Genomic DNA, 21448 nt, shown 5'->3' with positions numbered 1-21448 from the left:
GACCTGGGTTGGCTGTGGTTTAGCGAGTGCAGAGCCCCGGCCTAGCGTGTGGGCGCCCAGGTTCAGCCCCAAACTCGCGCTGCAGCAACATAAGCAGAGATTCGGTGGGAACAGCACCACCAGCGATGGAGCGCGGGATGCGGAGTCCTGGGAGCCCACTCTGAGAGCGCTTACTACTGTGCGGAAGACAGGTCTCCCAGAGACCCACATCCACACCGCCCGCCTCGCCACGGCGACACGACGGCGCCCCAGCGCCTCGTCAACCAGCACTGAAGGCCCCCCCGACAGACGCACCTGGCCGCCGGCGGCCGCAGCGGGCAGGCGAAGGTCAGGCTGACTGATTAACAGGGCCAGCTCTGGGAGGCTTTGGGGAGGAATCAGATTCCCACAGATCCCTCACATAGAGACAGACACGGATACTGCCTCACACGAGGACCAGGCCTCTGCTAGATCCTCCACCTTCCACCTCCCTAACCGAGGCCAGGCCAGGAGGAGGCAGAGAGAGCCGGGCTCCGAGGAAGAAGCCCCGTCCTGCCATGAGAACCTAGGAGCCTCGCAGCGAAGCGCACAGCTAAGGGCGACGCAGCTCCCACCCAAGTCCTATCCCTCGGAACCTCAGGGAGGCGAGGCGTCTTTGGACAAATGCTCGTCCGAGAACTATCAGTAGAATGAGGGCCCTTCCCCTCCTGCAGTCTGCCTGGAGTCCTGGGAGAGGAGCCGAGAGGCCAGGCAGGAATCCAGCGAAGACCGGCGAGGACAAGCGGAGGCCAGGCTGTGCACGCCCGGGGCACCACCCCGCCGGCACCTTGATCTCCGGCTTCCAAGCCCCAGAGCTGTGGGGATGCGATCCCTGAGGTCGCGCCCAGCCCAGGCCCGGTCCTGGCAGCCGAGCAAAGGGACACACTCACTTTGCTTCTTTCTGCTTGGGGCTGCTTTGCATACGCTTGGTGCAGCTTGGGGTAAAGGAGGCAGACTCACACCTCCGGGGCTTGGAGGGAAACTGAACGGAACACTGTCAGCTGAGACAGACAAACAACGCTTTCTCCGTGTTCAACTGTATCCCCGCGTTGGCTCAGCACTCTCACAGACCTGACCTTGTGTTGTCTCCAATACTGCTGCGCATCACCCGGGAACTCCTCAGAGTACCCGGCCTCGCTGTGGCCTGCAGACAATCGGCAGGTGGGCAGCAACGCTGTGCTGGGGGCCAACGAGCAAGGGCACCCTCCCTCGAGTCAGGCGGCTGGGGGTGACAGGACTTTCCACAGTCCCCAGCGGCCTGGCGGGAGGTAACCTTGGCAATCGGCCCGGCGCGTTCCCGCGTCCGCGCGCATTGCCAGGCTTAGCCCAGGAAGGGCTAGAGACTCTGCGCCCGCCCGGGTCGAGGTGAGTGGCTCTCCTGCCTCCGGGCGGCGCCGAGGTGGCCAGCGGGCGAGGGGGCGGGAGCCCTCGCCCGGCAGCTTGGGAGGGACGGGACGCGTGCGCGGCCCGGCCGGGAGCGCGCCGAGGGGTGGGTCCGCCGGCCCGGGCCGGCCGCCTGGAGCCGCTCAGCGCGCCCGGCGAGGACCCGGCCTCGCGCTCCGCCAGCGCCCGCCTGAGCCGCCCGAGCCGCTCTCCGCCCGCCGGAGCCGCCACTGCTGCCGCGAGGTCCCGTCGGGGGTGCGCCGGCCCGGAGGCAGGGGCGTCCGGCACGGTGAGTGCGGCGGGGCAGGGTCCGCCCCCGGGTCTCACTGGGGCCGCGCTCGTCCGCTGCCCGGTGCCGCCGCCTCCCGTCCGCGCGGGGCCGCAGAGCGCTCCTGAGGCGCGGGCGCGAACCTCACCTTCCCACACGGACACGTTAAGCTGGAAAGCCGGGTGCGCCCGGGCTGCCGGCCTCCTTGGCGCCTTCCTGGGGGGCGCGGGGCCCGGGCGTTGGCACAGCTGGGTCCCTCGGCCCGGACCTGGCCGCAGGCCGGGCTGGCAGCAGGTGACCTCGGCGGGGGCGCCGTCCCTGCCTGGCCGCCCGTCCCCGGGGTCCCGGGTGCTCCGGCGCGGTGGCCCGGCAGAGGGCGCCAGCTCCCGACCGCCGCGGGCCGGCGAGGGGAGGGGACCCGTGCGCGCCCCAGGTGAGGGCGAAGTGAGCCTCCCGGGCCCGGCCGGCGGCCCGCGGGGAGAGGCGCCGAGGGGCCGCGCGCGGCGGAGCTGGTCGCTGAGCCGCGGGCCGGGGGAGCGGCCGGTCGGGGCGCGGGAAGCCCGGGAAGGTGAGGAGGGCTGGCGGGGCGCGGTGGCCTAGGGTGGATCCGCCGCTGGCCGGGCCGCTGGACCCCTCACTCGCTCTGGCCGCGCGCCGGCCAGCCGGAGGCGGGGTCGGCCTCGGCCGGGTGGGAGGCGCCGCGGGAGGGCGGACGTCCCCGGGCCTTCGGGGGCTGCGGGCGGGCGCGGGTCCCCGGCGGTAACAAAGGGCGGCGCGGCCCGCTCCTCACTTCCGTCCTGGCGCTCCCGGCGCGGGGCTCTCGGCGGACTTTCGGGAAGTTCGGCGGCAGGGAGGGCGCGGGGTCAGCGCTGCGCCTCGGCGGTGGCGCCCCAGAGCGGTGGGAGCCCCGCGGAGCCGTCCGCCCGGTGACAGCCGGCAGCCTGGTGCCCGCGCAGCTCCACGGGCGGCGATTGCACTGGCGCCCGCGAGGGGCGAGGAGGCGCTGTCCGGCGGTGCGGGTCCCACGCGGGCGCGGGCGTTCCGCGACCCCGGAAGTCCGACTGCTCTCCGCAGGTGGGAGTTGCGAGGACGCGGAGAGGCCAGCCGCGGAGAGGCCAGCCGTAGACCAGGCTCCGTGTCCCTCTCCCCCGCCACTGCGAGGCGAGGTCGCGGCCACTCTTTGCAAACCCCGGCACACCCATGGTATTGTCATGGAAATTTCAGAAGCCTCGTGGGCCTCTCCGCACTTTCCCAGGACCTGGCGAGCAGAGCAGGGAAGCCCTGCGGGGCAGGAAGCCAGGCGCTTCGGGGTGCGCACCCCAAGCCCTGAGCCCCGCGCCTGCCGTCCACCTTCCCTGCCTCCACCGCTCTCCTGTGGTACGCGACGGCCAGAAGCTGGCTGTGAGGAAGCTCCTGGTCTGGGGGGTGTCACACCTGGGCAGGGACCTCCACATTCCTCCTGCAAACCTCCCAGCCTCCTCCCAGGGCGTTATCTCCACCTTAGCAGATAAGGAAACTGAGGCCGGGAGCAGGTCCCTAATTTGGTCCTGCTCCAAAAAGAACTGTTTAATTGTCATCCTGCCATCGTCATTCTTGGGCAGAGGTTTCTACTAAAAGAGTTGCTGTTTGTTTTATTTGCCGCCCTGGGGCTACAACTGCGTCCCAGCCCTTTTTGCTTCATTTTGAGACAGAGATTCTAGCTGAGCTGCCTGGGCTCTCCTCGAACTTGGGATCCTCCAGCTTCAGGCTCTGGTGTAGCTGAACTGCAGGCCTCAATAGGGTTTTTGTGGGTTGCTGTAAGTGCAGGTTCCAGTGAGGCATCAGGGTTTGATTGACTTTCCACATAATGCTGCCTGTCGGTGCCAGCACCTCAGCTAACCAGCTTTTATTTAAAGCAGAAAGTATATGCAAAGAATGGCCTTCTGAAAACCATTAGCATTGTGTGACAGTTTCAGAGAGCCAGGAGTAGCTGCCTTTGCTTTCTGTGTCACCTGCCTCTTCACCCCCACCCAGGTGTCTCAAGGAGCTGCAGGCCCCACCTGCTGAAGCCAGTATGACAAGGCCGCCACGCCGAGTGTGTGTTTAGCATTAAGCGAGTTCTGTTTTGGATAAAACCCCGAGTTACTTCTAGGAATCTAAGGATATGGCTTTATCCACATACTTGTATGCAGCATTGAGCTCAAGTGTGAAATGTGGAACTTAAGTGGTATCTTGAATATTACTTAAAAGTGCATTGCCTGAGAGAAAGAAGTGTGAAGCTCTGGAGTGACAGTCTGGGACTCCAGAGGTCCTTGGGCTCTGCTAGTCCTGGCAACAGCCAGGGGTGCTGAATGACGCAGGGCCCGGATGTCAGAGCACCAGGGTTCAAATGTTGCCTCCACCACCCATCACTCTGAACCCTGCAAGTTGCTCAGCCTCCCTGAGCTTTATGTTCTTCAAAAACTCGGGTCACGCCTGAGGCCCCAGCTCTGGTACACTGCAGGACTGTAAGTGTAAGCCCCGCCTGGAGGACTTAGGGAGACTATCAGGAAGGAAGGAGAGAGAGAAAGGGAAGGAAAGGACTGGAGCTGTAACTCAGTGAGAACACCCTGAGTTTAATCCCGGTACTGTAGAAAACATAACAAGCCCTTTGGGATAATCATAATGCCTCCTGGTTTCAAGTTGTGAGGGTTAGAGTGGATAATTCACGTAAAGTGCTTACCACAGTGCCGAGCAAGGAGCAGCTCCTCAATAAGTGTTAGGTAGTGATGTCTGAGAACAGAACCCTCCCTTCTTCCCTCCACCCCACAGCTAGAGGGAAAGTAGTTATAGCTGCCTTGAAGTCAGTATTCTCGGTCAGTTCTGCGCTTTGTGCAGTGAGGGATTTCTCCTCTTTGTCAGCAAGTTGAGGGTAGGGAAAGGTTAGTGATGGAAAACTTTGCCCAGTTGCTCAGAGAATTTATAAGGCGCTCCAGAAGTCTAGGGCTTTCCTCCTGGCTGTGCTGGTGTGTAATTTTGTGGCTGGCCCTCCAGCCATTTCCCTTTCCTTTACATTTAAAGCTAGTGTTCTAATGCCCAATATGACAGGACTATGAAAAACCCCTCAGAGCCAAACTGGAGACAAGCCTGTCTTTTCTCATCCACTGGCCATCGAGGACATTAAAGAAAAATGCTCACTTCTGTGAGAATTGCGCAGGCAGGTCTTGGGAAGAGGAACCATGTCCTTGGAAAATAAAATATTTTCTGAAAGTCTGCTTAAAGGTGAGCCACCAAGTTGATAGAGGAAGAAGGAGAGTGTGACATATAATATTCTAAAAATGTTTGCTCAAATATGGTAGAAACTATATGATCTGAAAATTGCTGAACTAACTTTTAGAAGGTGACAAAATAAGTTATAGATCAGTTTAGCGGAACAACTAGTGAGCAACCTGTATAGGTGTTTCATACGTGAAAACACTTGAAGGTTTTAAAATTTAGCAAATGGGCAGAGAAATACTTCTCATTTTTGCTATGTTATAGTTCTAGACTTTGTACTTTTATCTTTTAAATAATCAGTTACGGGCAGCAACACTACAAGCGGTGTACACTGTCATTAGCGATGAGAGCTTAGCTCGGGTGAGTGTCTGCTTTCTTTCTTTCTGAGCTCCTGAGCATGGAGCTCGGCCTCCCACCAGCCAGGCAGCGTGCTGTCCCCCAGCCACGCCCCCAAGCCATGCACCTCACCTTTCTAAATAACGCACAGATGGGAGAAGAGTGGCATTGTCCATTCACAGATTCTGCGTCTGGGTGTGAAATGGAGCTTCTCCCACGGGAATGTGAGCTTCGGGTGTCAGCAGGTGACAGCTTGCAGAGGGTCGCGGGACCCTTTTCCTGTGGTCTCCAGTTGTAGCCACTTGTTGTGCTCCACTGTGAAGCCCGAGCAGCTGAGCGGCGTGTGCCAGGCCTGCGGGGCTGCCTCCTTCTCTGTAAGGGAGATGAGCAGGCAGCGTTATTCTGGATCACATGGCAGCTCCTTCAAAAGCATCTTGTATTCCCCAGCTGTTCCATGACTTCTCCTCAGGGAGGGAGCTGGCCAGCTGCTGGGGCAACTGTACTTAACATTTGCTGCCTTTGTTCAGTGACCAAGGAAGGTGGAAATCCAGGAGTCTTTGTTCAACGCAGCCGTTGTAAATAGTCTTGCTGGTTTCTGTCCCGCCAGTGTTATTTCCAGATATAGTCTGTCAGGGGAGAAGACTTAAAAGGAAATGTCAGAATTAACATATTTTCAAATTAATTTTTTAAGGATAACCAGCATGTGTAGCTTTTCCATACTTAAAACCTAGGCTGTTTTTATATTTTACTGATCAACAAAGGAATGGATCTAATATTACATTTTTAAGTTGCCATATGATCAGGTTTAATTACATGCATTCTTCTATTCCATAAAATACATAAAAGTTGGGATGTGTCTCCAGATAATACTCATGTTTGCAGAACATTAAGTTATTTTGCATTTTTTTAGGGCTAGAAGATATTTTAGCCATGTTTCTTGGCTTTTTTCAATGAGGAAACTTGAATTTCCAAGAACTCCTTACCTCCCCTGGGAGACCTGGCCTTTGGGTTTCATTCAGCCAGGCTTCTGTGGAATGCTGCATGGCGACCACTTAGCCTGTGAGGCGAGGGAGCTTGGGGCCCAGCTGGCAGTGGACTGAGTGCAGAAGAGCAGGCGTAAGACCCAGACACCTGGACGAGGAGTCTGCCTTGGAGGCGGGGCCCCTGTGACCACAGCTCCTCAGACCCCTGTTTTCAGAGCAGCGTTGTCATCCTGATAGCTAATCCAGGCCAGAGGGGAGCAAAGTGATGTGCCCGTGAAAGCCAAGGGCAGAGTCTGGGAGCACAGGATGGACATGACGGTACAGTTACCAACACCTGAGCACCCACACTTCCAAAGGAGTGTCCTGCGTCCCCCTCTGCCTGAGCCTTCCTGTCCTCCGCCCCTGCCCAGGTCTCTGTGGCCTGTGCTTCTTCAGAGTGCAGTGTGAAGAAAAGGCCCTTTAGTAGCCACAGCATAAATCAGCCTTTTACTGGGATTTGGTCAACCTCGATCCCCTTCATTCTGTGAGAGATTGTAAACTAAACCATGATCACTTGGTAGACACGTACAAAACCCTCTGACTCTGAATCTCCTCTGACTCACAGAGGCTCTGGTTCTGGGCACTGTTGCTTCGGATTCCCCAGCGACTCGTGGTTCCTGTGATGGACTCACAGGTCTAAGCCCTTTTAGCCATGTCAGGGCTCCTTTTTCACTTTCATGTGTCTTATTTCATCCCTTTTGTGCAGTAACAATAGTTTTTCTGCCTGTGCGTCAGTTTTCAGTTGGTTTTTACTGCCGTTTTCACTGGGGTCTTCCCCGCACCACACCCTGTTAGGTTCTCAGGGCTGATGCCCAGCGCTGTCTGTTTTGCAGAGGAAGAAGCTGAGTCTCTACCTCGATAAGCAGCCTCGGGCTTGAATTCACATTTCCCGACTCGGCTCAGCACGCTCTGTGGCCGAGTCGTGGGAGTCAGTGCGTCTACAGGAAGGGCTGGCTTCATCAGGGCTGTCCTCCCTGGTCCTTATACCTCCCAACGCTTTCCCTGGGATGAATCGCTTCTTATTCTACTTCTCTGCCCATTCCAGTTTTGCTTTGGTATATTTCCTGTCACTTTCTGTGATTTTTCACACTCATTATTATTTATTCGTATATGTTTATGATGCATAATAATTCCATTTGTCCTGGGGAATTGGCACATATACATACCGCGTATCAATCATTTTGATTTCCCTCTCCCTCTTCTCCCTCTGTCGCTCCTGTCCCCAGATCCCTACCCCATCTCTACAAGCCTGTTGCAGTTGTTCTTCTGTCGTGTTATATTTCCAACCCTGTCTCTCAGATGCACCGTGGCCATCTTTCTAGGACATGCAGCTCTTCTTTCTGTCACAGACACACATGCACACACCTACACACACTCAGTGGCCGACACGGCTCTCGGACCTGTTATCCTTTTGCACCAAGCCCAGCTCCTTGCAGAGATGATCGACACTTTGTACAGCACATTCTTATGTGTGCTTGGAGAGGCTGCAGCACTCTCGCTGGTGTCAGATAGAGGTGGAAGTCAAAGCCAGCCTCCCTCACCCTGTCCACAGAAGGGCTAGCTGGAACCTGAGCCCATTCCCCAGGGAGGGTGACCTCCTTGTTCCTCGCTCCTCGTGGCTCCTCGGAACCATGCTCCTGTAGGGGGAGAGGTGTTGAGCTTTGCGGGAGCGGCCACAGCTGCCCCCTTTGCTCAGGATTCCCTAGCTCTCCCCACTGTAGCCCCAGTCTTGCTCCCACACACGCTATAGCCTCGCTCCTTGCCCCGAGCACAGGCAGCTGCCTCTTCCTCCTGGGATACTGTTGTCTCCTGGACACCCTGTGCCTGCGGTTCCTAGTCCGTTGCTGTGGCCAGCTCCCTCCTGGAAGCCCAGGGTTCGGGTGTCTTGGGGACATGTTTGCCCTGGACAGCCTTATCTCCTTCTGTCGCTGGTGTTTCATTGCCTCCCCCACTGCCCAGCCGGCTGGAACTTGGGCAGGTCCCCTCCACTCGCCTGCCCTCCTCACTGTGCTGAGCGACTTTTTGGGGGTGCAGGGCCCCAGGGTTTCTGATTTTTGTCTCTTGGTCTCTTGTCCTGCTCTTCCTTCCTTCCCTTCCTCCCTACCCCTGTGTGACAGTGCTTACATGAATTCTCTTCCCCTTCATTCCTCAATGGTTTGCAAACCCTTCCTTCTGCCCTTGTCCTGAGCCGATCCCATTTGGCTGTCACCTTAGTCTAGCATAATAATTACATTAAATTCTGCACCAGAGTTTTCGTTTCGAGGGAACATTCACTTTTCAAAAGGGTGCTTTGGAATAGAATCTTGGAAATACCAGGTTTGAAAATGGTGAGATCAGGCCTGGAGTTTGGGGAAGATTGTTTGAAATTTATTTTGTCTTTCACAGGGCAGTACCTGGGAAGAACTGGAAAGTAAGCTTGCTTGGGATAACCTTCCCCTTGCAAGTGGAAATTGTACATACACAGAGCAGAATTCATGTTTGTTTTTTTTTCTCCCCTCCAAATCTTGAAGAGAAGTTTGTGCTTTGTGGCCAGTCTAGGCTGGGTGCGGGTCCTGAATGATTGGTGCTGCTAAGACTGTACTGGGCCCTTTTGGTGGGGGGGGGCATTACCAGGTATTGAACCTGGGGAGGCTTAGCTGCTCCCAACCGCTCTGCACTAGTGCAGGCTCTCGGGAGTCTCATGTCCGTGCCGCATGCTCTGGCCTAGCTGCTTACTCTCCTTGTCCGCCCCATGGTTGTTAAGGACACTGTCCAGACAGGTTGGCGGACACCTAATGCTGGACCCCGAAGACCCCTGTAGGCTTCCTCAGAATGAGCTGTGCTGGGACTCAAGAGAGAACTTTGGGTCTGTTTGTCCCATTTCAGACGGGACTCAGACAGATTTGCTTGTAGACAGACAGACTTCTGCGTCTCATCTGTGCGTCCTAATGAGGAAATTCCACCGTTGGAAATTTGGAGGTGGATGAGCTTTTATTTAGAGATCACATTTGTGTAGTTCATCAGATTTTAAGTCCAAAACTCTGAGAATAAAGCTAAGAACTTACATCCCTGGAAAAAGTGATAGACTATGAGCTCCACTTTAGAGAGAACTTCCTTCCAGCCATGGTAGATGGTTTTTCTCCAATTCCTAAAAATGCATTTGATATAGACCTTACAATTGCATATTTTATATTTCATTCTGGCCCCAGAATTATTTAATTATCTTTTGAAAAGCAGTCATCATTATATACTTCTGACATTGAGTTCCCAGGAAAAAGAAAAACATATTATATGCTTCACAAGAAAATTGTATGGTTGGAAAATGTTTTGGTTGATTATTTATGTAAACCCAACATCTGTGTGTTAAAAAAAAAAAAACTTCCTCATCATTTTTTTTAAAAAACACTAAAAGCTTTCATCACAAGGCAGTTTTTTTCTATGTTCTTTCTCACAGGGCTAGAAGAAAACACAAGTTAGTTACAGCAGTGAAAGCCCTTTGTTTTTTTCCATGTGAAAATTGGCTCCATCTTTTGTATCTAGGCTTCTAAAAACAACAACAACAACAACAACAACACAAACCCAAAAGATGAACTTTTGAGAAAACTGCAAACTTATTGGGGAAAACAATGAGTTCTGACTTTTGCTCTAATGACAGATGCTAGTTCTGGGTTCTGTGGACTGGAGAACAACCAACACGTTTAAAACCACCCATAGTTCACGCGTTCGGGGCTATGGTCTCCAATCACATTTTCTTTCCCACTTTACCATTTCAGCTACAAGTTGGCTTTGCCAAGTTAATGTTGTGTTTGCATGATCTTCACCCAACCCGTTTTCTCCTCCCAAGTTTTTGTTAATCCTCTTTGGTTGCCAAATTCACATGGATTGCTTATAGTTTACCCAACAATGGCTTTTCTGTTTCATCTTTTCATATTTTCCAAATGGTTTGCCTATTGTTTTGGCTTCTAGGGACAACTGGGGAGAGTTAATAAGCTGTGGAAGGAGATGAAGTTGCCTCCTTTGTGTTTAGGTTTGATGTATTAGTCACCATCGTCCTCATAAGAGGATGTCTGTGGACAGTGTTTTTTTAAATTTTGGTGTGGGTAGGAGTCAAAATAATGTAAAAGATGAAAAGAATGGGTTTCACAATATGAGAAAATATTTCTCTCTCAAGATGCTTCTCCTCTGCTCCTCATTTCCTGTGTCCTCCTGCTCTTCCTTCTTCTCCATTATTTCCTCCTCATCTGTCTCTCCTTGTTACTCCCCGAAGCACTGTGCATAGTCTGGTGAGGCAAACAGCCCTTGTGATGAGTAATGCGTTGCTTTGACAATGAATGCTGAAAGTTTCAGTTAAGGCACTGTGAAAATGACTTGCATTTTCAAAGCATTTTGAAATCATAGTTTGAGATGCTTATTCGAGTTTATAAATATTTATTGAGCACCTTTGTGTGTAGGAGACTCTGCCAGGCAGGTTTACATATCTATTGTCATTTATTCCCAGTCACTACATGAAGTAGGCAGCGGTATTCTCATTTCACAGATGAGCAATCTCAAGGCCCACAGAGGGAAAATAATTGCTCAAAACCATGTATCTGACAGGTGACAGGTTTGAGAGTTAAATTGAGCCTTTCGATTCTAAGGTCATATTCACTTTCCAGCGCTCTAAAATAAGAAATATACGGTAGTGATACTATGATGAAGGTCATACAAAGACAAAATTTTAAGAAGAATAAAACTGTCAAATTAGGGTTGGAGTTTTTAGGGCCCTTGGGTTGAGTTTGGGGGCTAGGACTTAAGGACCTGCCTGCTTTTACCTAAAGACATTTATTGTCCCAGATCTGAGTCCAACTCATATTAAAAAGCATGTGTGTGTGTGCGTGTTAGTGTGTGCATCCTTCAAAGCCACTTTGGTGCTGATGTGGAAAGAATTCTAGCTTATGAAACCTGGGAAATGATCACTACAGCTGCTTTCTTTTTCCCTGTATTCTTTTCATTGAGGTATAATGTTGCCACTTTTCCAACCTTCCAGCCTTAGCAGAAAATTTGGGTCAGTGATAAGCCATGATTTCTTAACTTGTAGGGCTCTGTGATACTTGAACTTTTCTTGATACTACACTTCTTTATCCCTTGCAGAGGAACCTGTTCCACAATAATTTGGGATTTTTTTTGCATTTTAAAAACATGTGCTTGCTGATGCGATGTGGGATGTGTAAATCGAAAAAAGAGAGCAATACTATCTTGATAATTTAATAACTTTTCCTCTAATTACCTCCTGGGGTTTTATATTAATGGAGGAGCCAATGACCATATTCACTCAAAATAATAAATATGCCTCCTGGTTTCATATGTACCTCATTTACATTTTTTGTGCTTTATCAGATCAACAGTGGTTGTCTTCATATCTTCTTTTTATAGGTGAGGAAATTAAGGCCCATAAAGAGGAATGCTCTGCTCAGGATTATTACGCAAGCAAGCATCCAGATCCAGCCCAGGATCTAGGGCTTCTGATGCCTAGTCCTGTTTTTTCCACTCTTGATTTGATTGAGCCAGCAACAAGAAATAGAGATTTTCCAGTGCTTTTAAAAACATCTCAAAATAGTTATGATTATTTTAGATATTATATTTTCCACCATGTAAAACTTGACTAGAAAGCTGTCCAACTTTCCTTTGTTAATCCGTCGTGAGATGGAGGCGACAGCTGTTGGAAGAGTGTAAGTTACCGCCATAAATAGAGGAAGGCTCTCCACTGAGGGTTGGAAGGGAAAGTATTGGCTCAACTGAGTGATGGCGCAGGAGTTTGGTAATGAGAATAGCGAGACCAGCGTGCTTCCCTCACCTTAGTGGGACCACCCAAGCAGATGTGCTGGGAGCTCATCTCGGCTCTGGCTCCGGGGCATCACACTGAGGAGTCAGTGCCTGAGGGGAAGGCCCTGTGTACACTGAGCATGCGCAGGGCTGTGCTGAGCATCACCTGTTTTTTATTTCCTCATGCTCTTAGTGTAGTCCCATAGGTGAGAGGATTCAATCTCAGGCAGTTTCCATCTCATGGTAGGTTGGTGTTATTTCCAGGTCTGTACGATGAATAACTAGTGGCGCCATCTCCAAGTTCTGTGACTTATTTTTCAGGATTGGTTTGCTTGAAAATGCTTTCTCCATGACTCTGGTTTATCTAGGAGCCAGACAGAAAGTATCAGTTATGATGATCTCAGTAGGAAGCCAAAAACACTTTTTTGTCTGAAGTGGATGTGCGTATGCACTGGGTACCCGGATGGCAGTGTGGGTAGTCCTTCTCAGACTTTATGAGCACAGAATTCTCCTGGAGATCTGGGACAACTTTTTTTTATATACACTAAATATCTCTGTACTTATTCTATTACATGTCAAAAGAGCAATACAGATGTGTCTGTGATTGTGAATTTGTCTGTTTCTCTTTGCAGTTCAATCCGTTTTTGCTTCATGTCCTGACAGTCCCTGACTTGAGTGTTTGACAGTATGATGCTATGAAAATGATAACAGATTCTGTACAAACAATGTCTCTGACTCTGAATTGTGGTCTGTCTCGGGCTAGTGATTTCGCAGTGCACCTCTCTCTGGAGATGCTATTCCCAGAGAGCCTCGTGATCAACAGACAGTGCACCATGGTGCAGGGTGTTTAGGAGTTGTGTTGTGTTGTCACAGCCTATCACGTGTACACATTGCCTATCTGTATGTGTGAGTCTTCCAACCCTTCATTATAAACCAGGCTTGGTGTTAGATCATTCTGCCAAACTGTATGCACTTAAGTTTTCCAGTAATTGAATCAAGTGTCAAAAACTCATTTTTCTTTATTATTTGCATCCAAATTGACAAAATGGGTTCATCTTTTTTAGAAAAGTTAATTTGACTTTTTGAAACAAAAGGATGTCAGTTTCAGAGCAACATCTGTTCAAATTATATAAACTCACTCTTATACCAACTCAGAATTGCTACTTCGGATTTGAAGGAGTAAGGTAAAAATTGAAAACCCAGTCTAAATGTATCAATACCAACAAAACATTCTCAAAAATTTCTAGCAAATTTTAGAGGCAAATTGCTTTTGATTCAGTAAAATCTTGTTATATTGATCCAAGTTAGAAAAATGTAAGAAACCATTATTTTTTACTTGTCTTATGAAAAGTATCAGCTTTGGTATAAATTCTCTTGCCTGTCTAACTAGGTTACAAATAAGTTTTTCCTATCATTAGAGCTTCAAATTTGGCTTTTCCATAGCTAGTGTGATATCTGTAAAAAGAAAACTGAAATCACACTGCTATTTTTTTAATCTTCTTTAAGTATATGGCAAGCATTCTCTTTGGGTACAGAAATCTTGAATTGGAGTTCATTGCACGACGAATCTTTGTAAAACGCCTTTGTGACCTATCCAGACATCGTTGGTGAAGAACACCTGATCATAAACTCATGGTTTTCTAATTGCTTTTAGCAGTTCCATAAGGGCCAGCAATTCATAACATTTATATGTGCACTTGCACAATTTTAACTAGATTGGCTATAGTTGGGATAAATTTTCCACAAAAGGCCATGTATTGGGCTCCCAGCCAGTGGTGCTGTTGGGACGTGGGGGAACCTTTAAGAAGGGGAACCTCTAGTGGGAGGTTTCCTTGTCCCTGGGAGTGTGTTTTTGATGAAGGTACTGCGTTCCCTGCCTCTTCCTGTTTCTCCATTTTACTTGCTGGCTACCATGACAAGAACACTTAGTCCGCTACACATTCCCTACATTCCCACAGGCCCAAAGCAACAAGGCCAACTGACCATAGACTGAAATCTCCCAAACTATGAGGCAAAATAAACATTTCCTCTTTTTAAGTTGATTATCTGGGACATTTTGTTATAGTAACACAAGGCTGACTAATACAAGATTCATGAGTTTTCATAGATGACACTTCTGAAGACCAAATGCAAATTAATATCGCAGAAGAAAGAAAGACAAAGGCAAAAATCAGTTTCTTGTTTTCTTCTAAGTATAGAATTATGATTTAACATAACATGAATACCTCTGGCATGATAGAAACTTAAATTCTTAATAGATGCAAAAGATTCAAAACTATGCTGTGAGTTTACTTTCTTTTTTTTTAAAGCTGTGAATTAACAACATTTCTTCATAAAATTGGAAGCCTGTTGAGATAAAAAAATGTACCCCAAATATTGAGTACCGACTCTTGTATTTCACAACTCACTTAAAGCTAAAGAAAACTATTATGGATTTAGAAATATAGAATCTGCTGATCCCTGACAGTATTAGAAATATTTTGTATTATATGGCCAATTGTTTAATTGCTTAATTAGAAATCTTTCAACTTTTGTACAAAATCATGTTTTTCTTCTCACAAGATCTATCTAAAAATGATTTTCTTCTTTTTGTTTTGTTTAACAACCAAAATGTTTTATAGATGGGCCAAGTTACATGCTCAGATGTTACAAATCATTCAGTTTTCTTTTTAGTTCTGACTTTGGTTAATGAATTTCGTCAATTGTCCTTTCAACTCTTTAAAGCAAGCAACGTTAAATTCACTATCTTTGCTGAAATTGCTAAATATTGTCTGCTCTGTTATCTTTGATTTTTTTTATTCAGCGAGCAGCTTTTCATCTGGCTCGGCCGCGGGACATCAGAATTGCCATTGACTGTGACATTGTTTACTTTCTTCCCCTCTCTTTACCTCTGTTGCTCTGACTGTAGTGAAAGAACTAACGTTCTTTTACATTTGAAAATCTGGCTATTTTTACTTTAAAAACTAGAGAAGTAGTTTAATTATATTTTATTTTAAACAGATTTTTCCATTTAATTCCCAATTATGATTTCTGTAATCACCACTGTGACTTGTGCTGTCTGTGTAAATGTTAGATGAGCACATTGCAGTGTTAGGAGAAAATCATTTCATCTGAGTTGCGTTGTTGACATCTAGTAGATCAGTGTTGCATCTACATGTAGACTTACACACTATGCTACAGTAGTAACATATTTTTATTTTGCTTTTAGTTGTATGAGGAATGGAACCCAGGGCCTTTGCACTGAGCTACATCCCCAGACCTTTTTTATTTTTTATTTAGAAACAGGGTCCTGTTCAGTTGCTCAGGTTGGACTCAGATTTGTGATCATCCTGCCTCAGCATCTCAGAGTGCTAAGATTATAGGTTTGCACCACCACACCTGGCTACCAGTGACATCTTAAGCCATGTGGCATTGAAAGTGAAATGTTGTGTTACCAAAGCAATGCATTTGTATTTAATAGAAAGATATTTCACATGCTTCAGTTTTCACATTTAAGTACAATTAAGCTAAATCTTAGAAGCAGCCGAGATCTTATCCAGCACAGATGATTGGATAAAGAAAAAGTGGTATTTACAATGCAGCACTACTCTGCCACAAAGAAGGATAAACTTGAATCACTTGTAGGAAAATGGATGTACCTTGAGATCCAAATGTTAAGTGAAATAGATCAGACACAAGCTTAACCATCATACCTCTTATATGAGCAACCCAAAATGTAAATTTAGAGCAAAATAAAAGATAAGTAATAGGAAGTCGGGAGATAGGTCTCTCTCCTGTGGGAAGGGGGTCCAGAGATGGGGGGAGGAGAGGGGGATGGGAAGGGAAGGGATTGAGCCATGTTATGTGCATGTACTGGCTCCCAGCAAGGAATGTGCTCATATGTGCTGCAAACATGTGCTAATACAAAATTTCAAAATTTTCCAACATTGGAACTGATTCAGATCCTCAGTCGCAGTCACTGCTGTGGATGGCAGTTTGTCCTTGGACTGGACAGATCGGCCCAGCGCTCTTTGCCCTTGAGCCTAGCCACCTGGCGTGGGCACCAAGCCTGTTTCTCACTGGTCTTGCTCTGCGGCTCCTTCTCCCTTGTCTAGCCACGTGGCACCCAGGAATCGTAGGAGGTGGCAAAGGAAGTCAGGTCCTTCCAGTGTGCACACTGCAGGGGTTGGACAGTTCCAGCGGTGCCAGATCATGGGGAGAAGTCTCGGGGGGAGTTCCAACCTCAGGGAAGGCTGTGGGTTCTAAAAAGGGCAGCGGGGACAAGGCCATGGCGGGTTTGTGGCCAGCAGCAGCTGCCCTTGCTCTTGCCATGGCTCCTGGCCGACGGCCTGGACTGTGGTCAGCCTGGGACTCAGTTGCTGGCAATGCTGTCAGCAGAGATGGCAGCACTGTCATTTCTTACCTCCTGTGAGGCTGCCAGGGGAGAGCTGCCCGTTAGCTCAGTTGGCTTCAGCACTTCAGCTCTGTGAAAGTGCACCGAGGAGCTAGAGAGAATGGAGCGATTGATTTGAAAGGAAAACAATGAGCTGTCCAATGTTCGGGGACTCAGAAAGCTGCTTGGGAAACAGGCTGTTCTTTTTGGAGTGGGTACCTCGTACTGACTGTTTGATGTCGCTGCACCTGGACCTGGACCACATCTGCATTTCCTTCTCTCTCTCTCTTTAAAAGTTCTGTTCATATCTGAACATGTCTGTGCTGGGTAATATTTGCTTTGTTTCGTGTCTCTGTACTTTCATAAGAAGTTAGGGTTTACTTAGTGCTTGGGTTTCCTAAGCCTTTTATTTTGCTTCTGATCTTTCTCCATGTTCTTCTGTTTCCCAGGTGATCAGTGCTTTGTGCATCGAGGTACATTCAGGTGGAGATTAATCTGGTAGATCACTCATGACTTAGATGTCATAAAATACACCGTATGCTTAGAGACACCAGGTAGTATACTCCAGAATCCTAAAAACATTAAGAAAGCAGATTTTCTTCTCTTTGTCCTGTGTTTTTCCTGTTCTTCCACCCTGCATTAATAATTAGGAAGTAGACTCCCAGTGATTGTGTGCAGTCACAATCTTGATGTTTCTTGATGTTTCTGAAGACAATGATGCGGTTAAACTGCAGTCATAACTGTCTGGAGAGAGGACTGGTGGATCAGTCCACTGATGCCCACAGTGAGCATGATGTTTGGAGGCGTCACTGACGTGTCTTCGGAGGGTCTATCTCCCACTGAAGCTCTTCCCTGTGCTCTGCTTCCTGATCTTCATAAAGTGAGCAGCTTTGCACCCTGCACCTTTCCTCTTGATGTTTCTGCTTTGGAGGCAGCTGACCAGGGACTGAAACTTCTGAAACTGTGAGCCAGATACACCTCTCTTCCTGTAAGCTGGGGTCATCCAGCATGTGGTCCATCCCAGTAACAGGAAGGCTGATGAATCCAGGTAGTTGTACCTTCGACACGCAGTGACGATGCCAGGCTCTCTGGGTTCTAGTCCTGTTTCTGACACCAGCTGGCTGGGTGGCGTGGGCAAGTAGCTTACTCCTCTCCGGGCCTTTTTATTCATCAGGGTCAGAATGAGATCACAGCACTGTTTCCCTGTCCGTTCCACTGAGGTGAGTGGCATTGGGGCTGTTATTAGTTGGGTGCTTCCCCAGTGTATTCAAGCAAGTTCAAGAAAGGTTGTTTACTCTATGCTACTTCCGTACTAGGCATTCAGAAGCTCACAAGCACATTAGAGGATGAGTGAGGCCGAGAAGTAAAATGATCCATATACATTGTTAAATCTTCTTTTTTAAGCTCTTTGAATATGGAAGCTACCCCTCTTTTGGAGGAATCCCTTTAAATACATTGGACTGTCCTGCTGTAGTACATAGCTTGGAAACTGCTGGGCTGGGTCAGGGGTCAGCAGATGACAGCCTGCAGGCCAAAGCCAGCATGCCACCTGTTTTGTGTAAATCAAGTTTTATTGGAACCCAGCCACACTCATTCATCTATGAATTTTCTGTTGAGCTACAAGGACAGAGTTGCACAACTGCAGCAGACATCCATATGACCCACAAGGCCTAAGATATTTATCATCTGGTTTGCCAGCTCCTAAACTAGATGATTATCTTCAACATGATCCATGAACACAGTTCAGAAAATCAGGTAGCGGAGGAGTGTTGGTCATGAAAAGTTGTAGTCGCTCATTCGCAGGCCAACACGTTTTTAGTAGTTTCTTTTAGTGGCATTACTTTCGTAACACAAATAATGTACTCAGTCAGCTTGCTTTTGATGACTCTGCTTTGGGTTTTTTCTGTGGACTCCACTATACATTTAGTTCATGTGCGTGCGCGCGCACACACACAGAACATACAGAACGCTATGAATTTTGTTGATTACACTGCACCTTCAATACTCAGACACCTCTGTGTCCTGCTCCATCTACTTGTACCTTTTATTTCAAGTGCCACACTTTACAAGATAAGCCTGAGCGCTACGCCCCTGTCTGCCTCTGCTCTCTGCTTGTGCATCGTTCAGCTTTTCTCACTGTGTCTTTACTTTTCCATTGGTGAGGGTGATGACACTTCCCTTTCCTGCCCGGAAGTGGCTCTTCCTTTTGCCCACGGGCTGAGTCTGAAGGGTGTAAGCAGTATTCACTTCGCAGTAGTGGGGAGCAGAGCTGATCCCCCCCTTGACAGACGCAGCACCACCTGGGGAGAGAGCTGCTAAGCCTCCTCAGGTGGTTCATTCTGTCACATTTCACCAGTGCTGCAAATCATGGCACGTTTGCGTATTTGTTTTCCCTTGAGTTTTTATTGATTTGCCTATAAACAAAAAAAACCTTTGCCTTGTTACAGGAAGAATCATTTTCCATTTTACTCTTTTCGCTAAAGTAAATTTGTACTTTTTTAAAAAGTTTTTTTTTTGCTATCATTTTAGTGGGCTACACTATCCACGTTTAACACAGCCACCCTGAAGTTGTGGCTGTGTGACCATTCTGAGCTTCCCTGTCCCGCCCTGCAGTGAGGGAGATGGGTCCGACCTGCCTCTTGAGTGTTAGGAGAGAAAGTGAAATAGCACCCGGGAAGTGCCTAGCCCCGTGCGGGCATGCACTCGCTGTTTCGAAGATGTTCTTAGTTGCTATTATTATTTGTAAAGATGCCACATTATTTTTAACTGATTATAGTCCTTTTAATTATTTCTCTAAAAGCCTTTCTGTTCTGTAAAATATTGACTTTTGAAAATTGTTTAGTTTTTATACTGTTGCTGTTCCCATAATTATCACTACTACCACAGATGGCTCCAAACAAGCCGAAGTAGAAACCAGCAGAAATTTAGTTTTAGGGCATGAGATATGAGGCACTTACTACTTTTTCTCAGTTTCGAAAGCGTTTAGACGTACGTGACGGTGGGAAGACGAGCACACACTCAGTCTCTCTCCCCCCAATACAGACACTGGTGACCACCCTGAGCCATTCCAGTAATCCGGGTTAATCCCGCATCTCCATTCTCTCACCTTCATGGAGTCCGCAGGATCTTTGCATACAGACAGCATTCATATGTTCCAGGGTTCCAGGGTCCGGAATGTGAGTGCCCTTTTGGTTCTCTGATTCAGCCAGCTTCAGCCACCTTTTCTTTGACCATGAGTATTTGTGCAGCCTACACTAATTTTGGCTATCCTAAAAATTTCCTTGGGAGAGTTACATAGTATGAGAAAAATGCCTGTCCCCAATTTTCCCTTTATTTACCCATATTCAAGGATAAAGAACCTCCAACACTTTATGGATTGTAGTATATGTATTCAAAAAATCATTGTAATTCCCTCATTCCTACTCTCATTACATTTTAAATACTGCTTTCAAGGCTGGTACCAGATCCACATGGCTTAAACAGAACCATTGCAAGCACTGAATCTAGTACTTAAGGGAGGGTTAATTTTGGAAATTATTTCTTTAAAGCTATTTATTAACAGCTAAAGTAGCTCCCTTCTCGACCTCAGGACTCCTGAAAGGTGTCTGGGTGGCTTCTGGATTCAGAAGTTAGACCTTGAGTTACTCCAGGTTACTCTTGTGGGTAGGAGTGTTGGGCCCAGTGGAACTGAACAGGCATGGGGTTCAGCAGAGTGGAGTCTGCCTTGCACTTCCCGGGAGCCCCAGGGAGGCTCCAGCTTCCTCCTTTCCACCTACCCCCAACACCTTACATTCCATTAGAATGTGCTCAGGAGCATTTTATGCTGTGTGTGCATGCATGTGTGTGTGTGTGTGTTCCCATGTGACCTGGCTCAGGAAAAGAAGCATTGGCAGGACTTGCCCTGGTGCTGTATGAAAGTGACCCCAAGGGCCAGCATCAGCTTAAGTCGCAGCGAAGAAGGGGACCCCCAGGTGTGCCCCTTCATTCCTGTGGACTTCCTCTGTGGCTGAGGACAGCTTCGTGACCTCCTTGCCAGGGTCCCTGGTGCTGGGCTTGGCACTGAACCCTGGAGGTGCTCGTGAGCTTACACACGCAGCCTGCACCAGGCGGGGCACGGTGGGAGGGACAGGGGTGCAAGGAGGGGCCTGGCCCTGCGTCACTGAGCATCCAGAGTAGAAAGGAAGATGGACGTGAATGATGAACGAGAAACGTGACTATGCGGCTGCCCTGAGCTTGGAGAGAGGGCCGGTGCACTGGGCGTGGGGCTGGCAGCCTTCAGCGGTGGGCACCGTGGGCTCTCACAGGAGGTGCCCCCACCACGCAGGCTGAAACTTGAAGTTTGAGGAGTGCTGGACTCAGAAACAGTGTCACTTGGGGTCATGCAGGGATGTGTGCGTGTTTGCATTCACAGCAGCCCGTGTTCCTCACCCTCTCCGCTGGGTCCCCCAGCGTCTTCAGGGCAGAGGCAGGTTTTGTGAATGAGCGATTAAAGCCCCAGAGTGATGTTATTAGGCTGTTAGGTTTTCTTCGTGACTTTCTTATCTCAAGAGCTGCTGCTCCAGAATAAGTCCTTCCCATAGCCCTGACATGAAAGGGAACAACATGTAATTCTTTCCGAAGTGACTTTCGGGTGGTGGATGAAGGGAACAATCAGCGGTGCTGATCTATGAGCTGAGAAATGAAATGTCAAGCAGATCTTGGTGAGCAAGATGAGACCTACCCTGCTCTTCATCTATGTTAGATGCTTCGGGAGATTTAAAGAGAAAAGGAGATGGCGGCTGGGGTGTGGCTCAGCAATGAGCGTTTGCCCGGCCCGTTCAGGGCCCAGGGTTCTATTCTCAACACTGCAAAATAAAGTATTGGAAAATAATCCTGCTAGAGAGAGATGGGGCATAACACTTCAGAAGTACTGCAAAATAACAAATCTTTTATTTAAAGTGTTTTAAATTGACAGACAATCATATATATATATATTATACCCTTGAGTTACGACCCACCTGACATACAAACAATTTGGGTTATGACCAGAATTTC

At 48.6% G+C, this 21448-nt stretch overlaps 1 protein-coding gene across 8 annotated transcripts in view; it reads left to right on the top strand.

Annotated features, from left to right (window-relative positions):
- The first annotated feature begins 1250 nt into the window (after nt 1-1250).
- The window catches only part of Svil (supervillin), a 209241-nt gene continuing 189043 nt past the window's right edge, over nt 1251-21448 (top strand). For 4 of the 8 annotated variants that reach the window (XM_087207027.1, XM_021242021.2, XM_087207026.1 and 1 more), the window contains exon 1: nt 1551-1690. The gene's annotated coding sequence lies outside the window, so the exon portion shown is untranslated. Of the gene's footprint in view, nt 1384-1550; nt 1691-2097; nt 2238-21448 lie in introns of those variants that run through there. The other 4 variants (XM_087207029.1, XM_087207036.1, XM_087207028.1 and 1 more) reach the window with 2 other exon arrangements.

This window comes from Heterocephalus glaber, unplaced genomic scaffold, assembly GCF_053883595.1.
Source record: "Heterocephalus glaber isolate CG9 unplaced genomic scaffold, H.glaber_assembly_v1.0 deba00000738, whole genome shotgun sequence".
NCBI classification, from domain to species: Eukaryota; Metazoa; Chordata; class Mammalia; order Rodentia; family Bathyergidae; genus Heterocephalus; species Heterocephalus glaber.
This window is presented reverse-complemented; position numbering and strand designations above follow the sequence as displayed.